We start from the raw sequence: 6,532 nt of genomic DNA, 5'->3' as shown, positions 1-6,532 counted from the left end.
CTCTCGCTTACGCCATTATGTTGGGGTGTGCCAGGTGGAGTGAGCTGTGAAACAATTCCACGCTCTTTTAGATGAGTGATAAACTCTGAGCTGAGATACTCTCCACCTCGATCTGATCGAAGCATTTTAATAGTTTTTCCGAGTTGGTTTTTCACTTCGTTTTGAAACTCTTTGAACTTTTCAAAAGTTTCATGATTGTGTTTCATAAGATGCACATAAGCATATCGAATATAATCGTCAATAAAAGAAACAAAGTATCTTTCATGGTTTCTAGACATGGTTCTGAAAGGGCCGCATACATCAGTATGTATAAGTCCTAACAGATCCTTTGCTCATTCACTTTTATGAGTGAAGGAGTCCTTAGCAAGTTTTTCAGCTAAACAAGAATCACAGTCGTCAAAAGAGTCTGGTCCTGTGGATTCAAGAATCCCTTCGGATTGGAGTCTTTTAACTCGTGCCTTGCTTATGTGTCCAAGTCAGCAATGCCATAGAAACGTATCATTGATGCCAGATCTGATATGTTTAGAAAGATTAAATACATTATTGTTAATTTGAACATCAATCTCATAAATACCATTTCGAGGTTTAGCCTCAAAATAAAAGATATCATTCAAGTAGGCAGAAATAGCAATACCATTAAAAGCGTACTTAAAACCTTGTTCAAAAAGTAAAGAAACCGAAATAATATTTCTAGTCAAACCAGGTGCTAACAAATAGTTATTTAAAGTAACTACAAGGCCAGACGGACAAGCAAAACGATATGTGCCAGTTGCAAGAACTGGGACTCTCTTCCCATCACCAACGATGAGTTCCACGCTGCCTTGTTTCAGGTTCTTCCAGTTTTCAGGCTCCTACAAGACATTAACGATGTGGTAACCACATCCGGTATCAAATACCCATGTGTTGCTAGAAACAGTGAAAAGTTTAATAACGTATATGGAAATACCTTTAGAGGAGGCTTCACCATTGACGCTCCTCTTTGCTAGCTCAGCTAGATTCTCGGGGCAATTACGCATCCAGTGCCCCCTCTTGTTGCACTTGTAGCACTGGCGCTCCTCAGGAGGCGGCGACGGTGCCTTTGCAACAAGCCTGTTAGTGTTGGTGGCATGCTTGGAAACAACAATAACCTTCTTCTTGCCTTTACCGTTATAACCCCAGTTCTTGGGTTTAGGCTTCTTGACACCAGCAGATCGAACCAACAGAACTTGATTAGTTTTAGTAGGAATGTTCATCTCAGCCATCTTGAGCATACCATGAAGCTCCGGCACTATATTCACCCAGCCATTCATGTTAAAATTCATTACGAACTGGTCGTAAGAGCTGGGAAGAGAGTTCAAGATGAAGTCCGCTGCCATTTCATCTGACAGGGGATAATCAAGTTTCCTAAGCTGATCGATGTGCCCCTTCATCTTTAGGACATGCACACTAACGGGAGAGCCCCTCTGCCATCTTGCAGCTAATGAGCTGCTTCATGGTGTCGAACCGTTCCTAACGAGCTTGTTTCTGGAACATACCCTTGAGTTGCTCAAGCATCTCATAGGCACCAAAGTCTTCTAAGCCTTTAGCAAGCTCAGAAGTCATGGTGGCTAGCATAATACAGGAGACGTCAGCCGAGTCATCCCTATGCTTCTCAAGAACTTTGCGAGCAGTGGCTGTGTTGTTTTCAGGCTCGGTTGGAACAGGTCCATCGAGAACATACAGGCGCTTTGCCATGGTGAGAACAAGTCTCAAGTTGCGGTGCCATTCGATGAAGTTGGTACCGTTAGTTTCTCCTTCTCAAGGGTAGAATTAAGGGCGTAGGGTGGAATTTCGTTTGATGACATCTGATAAATAAAGCAAAAGTAAATTTAATTAGTATTTTCGACGTTATAATCCTTTTATTAATGACCCAATTAACATTAATAAAATAGGGATTGAGAATCTGGCTTCCAGTTAGTAATGGCAGTTGTAGCACACAACATTAGTAAGTGGTTAGGCAGACCGACAACGACTGCCAATTGTGAATAAAACACAACTCTTGGTTATGATGCCTATTAAGACAACAATTGCCTAGATAGATACGTTTAGCCTCATCTATGATCACTTTAGTCTTCAGACAGCTGTAGCACGTAGCAGAAGAGTAAAGTAATAGTTTCCCTAGTACAGTCACGTGTGAAAGGGCCGGATGTGTCAACGAAACCCTTTCACCTTAAAGGGATATGCTAGAAAACAAGTGTGGTGCCGTAGCTCCTAACACTTGAAATTTCACAGTATGCCTCAAGTGTGGCTTATAGTAGGATGGCTAAAACTATTGATTTTAAAATTGGATTAATTTTAGAATTTACCAAATAGAGTAAAAGTCTAGTTTTACTGTATTTGTCGGGACAATAAGATGAACTATTTCATCTCTCAGGACACTCAATTTTAAATAACCTATTAAAACTAAGTTTGTCACGATATTACTAACCAATTTTAAGTTAATAGATGATCTATTAAGTTATAAGGTTTTGGAAAATCAAATTTAGTTTAATTTTGCAAAAACCTAATTGGTTGATTAAAATTTATTTTAATATATTTGGTATTAGGTTGGTGGTATTATAACCTATTATAATCAAGCAAGCAACCAAAATAGCAAACAAGAATATGTAAATCTTAAATGGCCAAAAAGGTGATTGGTCTTGCTAGATCCTATTAGCAAGACCAATCTGGTCAAGGGGCCACAACACAAAACAACCAGAAGGATGGACTCTTGGTGCATCCCGTCCTCTTTGCTAACTCCCACTGAATTCAAGAACTCCATGAGCTCGTCCTCGGTTTTCCTTCGGGTCTTCTTCATTACAATATTAAAAATACATATAATGAAAAACCAAACATTATCTGTTACAATTTTGAACCATCAAAGTGGCCAAAAACCATAAAATAAAACCGAAAAATAAAATACAACTTTGAACCATCCATATGGTCAAAATCAAACAACCAATCACACAAGGTCAGGCCAGATTTATATATTCAATAAAAAATAAAATTGAGCAATATTTTGGTCAAATAAAATAAATAAAAATTGACCAAACCAAAATTGCTCAAAAACACATCTAAATCCAAAACTTCAATTAGCTTGAAGTTTATGATGCAGATCCGGTGAAAAGACCGGATTCGACTCGTATGTTGTAACCAAGGCTCTGATACCACTGTTGGGTTCCAGTGGTGATCAGTCAACGGTTAAACAATTAAACCCGGTTTTAATTATAAAGGGTTTCATAGTTATTAATCCTATTAATAAAAGATTACGCAGCGGAATATAAAACGAGTAATCACCATTTAACTGAACCGTACAGGATCCGGTTACAAACAATACGAGTACGATATGAAATAACCAAAGAAACATAAATATTAACTACAATATTTAAGTTTACCTCGGTTAACGAATAACCGGTTGAGACACCGAAGTACAACGAACGATGCTAGTCTACTAACCGAAAAAAAGTGACGCCCGGTGGCGATGGCGCATTAGCGGCAACGGCAACGGCAACGGAAGCGTTGGATGACAGCAAGCGACTGGTAACAAAAGTGGCTTGTAGTTGCAGCAGCCTCCGGTGATTGATGGTGGGCGGCGAAGGTGGTCGCTCGATTATTTGCGTGAGTCAAAAAGCTCCTGAGATCTTACGAGAGATCCTTGGAGTTCTAATGCATAAATCATAATTGATAATAATAATAATAATAATAATAATAATAATAATAATAATAATAATAATAATGATATATATCTTGTTCTCCAAGTATTTGTTAGTTAAATATGGATAATAATTATGAGATAATAAAATATCATAATTATAATATTTGATGAACAATAACCGGATCTCCAACCAAACTCGATCTATATCGAGTTTAAAAGACCGTAATAAGTTTATCTAATAAAGTAACATATATTTATTATTTATATTTAGTATAAATAATAAATACCATTAAAAGTTCGTTATTACCAGTTAAACAAGTTAAGCGGATTTATTGTTCGTTGCCCAAGGTGTAACTCTTACAGGTCATAAACCGGTTGGCCGCGTTGACTTAAGCGGACAGGTCCATAATTCCAACAGCCTTTTGGCGATCAAGGGTTTATATTTAGTTCGAAACTAGTTTTACACCCCCCGCAACAACCATGTTGCACGGGGTTATAATCATCACAGCATTGCAAGTTGTAGTAGTAGTCATTATTTACAAAATAATGATGTTGTGTTCAGCCTAGTCACTATTTGCTATGAATTTACATCATTATAACTAAATTGATTTTGCAAATTAAATTATGAGTTTGATTGCTTACGATTCCTTCCAACAACTTAAGTAGAGCTTGTGAATACCCTCACCAAGAAAAATCTCTGCCAAAGTTGAAACTGTCAGCCTCTAAAATAATAAAAAGGAAATTTTATGATTGAAAATGAAAGTCATAGGAATAATTCGTTAATCTTGCTATCAACCTCATCATAGCAATTAATCCCCTGTTGTGTTGCTTGAACATTAAACTCGGCGACCTTCAAAACCAAAGTAATCCTTGCATTATAGAGGTGTGAAGTTATCAAAAATAAATATATATTCACATATTGTAATACAGTAAGTAGCTTAAGCAATATAGGATTCAACATCATCGCCAACATAATCAACCAGGCTCAATCTTGTTGCATCAGCTAGTGCGTTTGTAGTCCAAGTCTTCCCTATTTGATCAAAAATAGTTGGTAAACTGTGAAAGAAAGTAAAAACAAAAAAAACAACTTGATGATTCATACCTTAGCCCGTTGGCCCATTAAAGCTCATTGTTTTTTTTATGGATCTACGTTATGGTTATCATCCTTCGTGTTGAATCTTTCCGGATTTACCCAACCTAGTCTACAATAAAGAAGTTTAATTAGCTATAAGAATGATAAATAAGACAATATATAATGACTAATAAGTAATAACTAACCTTTTCTGCAAATGAAGCATGATATATTCTCTTGAAATAACTAACCCTTTCTTGTAATGGTTATAAAGAGGCACTGAAAGGACCTATGTTTTTAGATATATCACATCAACAAATGATCAGAATGTGTTAACATCAAGATTAACATGAAATATGCTCAAGTGCATATTAGATTTAAAAAAGTTTAAACCTTTTTGGCTTTGATGCAATTCTATAACAATCCTATGATCTGTTGTTGACCAAGATATGCGGAGCATGAGTGGCATGATGAATGTGATAGGCTTGCGGTGATTTGCTGCAGCACGGGCATCGCACGCTCAAGTTTATCATCATCCAAGCCCAAAAACATAGTTCAGTCCTGCGAAAATACCAACGCTCTCTGTTTGTGTCTGGGTGTACGATTAAGGCTTAGGATTTCAGCCATTCTTGGACTAGAATCACGGGGTCTTCGAGATTAACTCCTAACAGTTTAATCACCTTAAACGTGTCAATAAAAGGGTGAGTGCTTAAAGTCAATCTAAACGCCAGACAAAAACAACTACTAAAACGGCCCTAAGCAAAGAAGCAACATGATGGAAAAACAAAAGCCTAGTTACAACACACTTAAACAAAAGAGTGAAAGACATGAGTAAAATTTAACGCAAGAATAGATGTATACCTTCAACTTAAAACAGCAAACCGGTTACAGACACCTAAACAACAAAAAGAGTAAAAAAAACATAAGTCAGCATAAAGAGAAAGAAACTATAAATAAAACAAAAGGCAGTATTCCATTACTTGAAATCACATTGAGGTTTAGCAGAAAGTAAGTTTAATTCCAAATCTGATAAGATTTTGATGTAAGTCTATTAATGATTTTGTTATAATCAAAATCAATTTGGCTCTCTTTAAAGTAACAAATCAGTCAAGCATTTTATCAAACACCTAAAATGCAAGGTAAAAAACAAAGAGAAAGAGAACAACAGAAAATACTCAAGCATTTTATCAAAGACCCCTTCTTACGGCACGATGGTGGTGGGCGTAGATGTGGAGAAAGAGAGACGGCTCGCCATCATCACCTGAAAGACGATTTATTATTATTATTATTATTTTGGATGTGACTGTACAACAATTCGATCTATTATGGATTTGTACAACAACGATTTGAGTCAGATTGTAAAATGGTTAAAGAAACCTGAAGATGAAGAATAGAAATAAATCAAACACGTGATATAACGTGTTACTCATGGCGGAACAAAGGGGCGAAGAGGCGAAAGATGATAAAAACCAAACAACAGTTGTCACCGACGAGCTAGATTCTCTTAATGCATGGATCTCCGGATTTTCGGTCAGTCGCAGTTCTTCTAGATCTAGTACTATCAGCGAGGTGGAATGTTGTGGTGTTAACGAAAATTTAAACAACTTGGATCATGAGCGGGATCCAAATAGACTCGATTACTTCAGCGTCACTGATCTTGATCTTAATGGCAACGAAGGAATCCGTGGAAACACAGATTATGGAGGTGGTGGTCGTGGTACGAGGACGCAACAAAAGAAAGCGGTTGGAACTTGTGGTAATAAAATAAGTGGTGGTAGTAACAAAGTGGTGATCCAAAGATTACCCAA

The 6,532-nt window shown here is 37.0% G+C and overlaps 1 long non-coding RNA gene across 7 annotated transcripts; it reads right to left on the bottom strand.

Moving 5' to 3' along the window:
- Positions 1–4,179: 4,179 nt before the first annotated feature.
- On the bottom strand, positions 4,180–5,961 carry LOC143622243 (uncharacterized). Of its 7 annotated transcripts, none has more exons than XR_013151662.1 (6): positions 5,586–5,849; positions 4,931–5,388; positions 4,755–4,854; positions 4,581–4,682; positions 4,449–4,502; positions 4,180–4,374 (listed from the first exon to the last, which is right to left on the bottom strand). It is a non-coding gene; the product is annotated as an uncharacterized LOC143622243 (long non-coding RNA). The 7 variants fall into 7 exon arrangements; XR_013151659.1 differs by having other exon boundaries at positions 4,180–4,349; XR_013151658.1 differs by adding an exon at positions 5,900–5,961 and having other exon boundaries at positions 4,180–4,682; positions 5,586–5,619.
- Positions 5,962–6,532: the final 571 nt, after the last annotated feature.

The sequence above is a fragment of the Bidens hawaiensis genome, unplaced genomic scaffold, assembly GCF_021521415.1.
Source record: "Bidens hawaiensis isolate Kalapana, Puna unplaced genomic scaffold, B.hawaiensis_p1.1 tig00003115_1, whole genome shotgun sequence".
NCBI classification, from domain to species: Eukaryota; Viridiplantae; Streptophyta; class Magnoliopsida; order Asterales; family Asteraceae; genus Bidens; species Bidens hawaiensis.
This window is presented reverse-complemented; position numbering and strand designations above follow the sequence as displayed.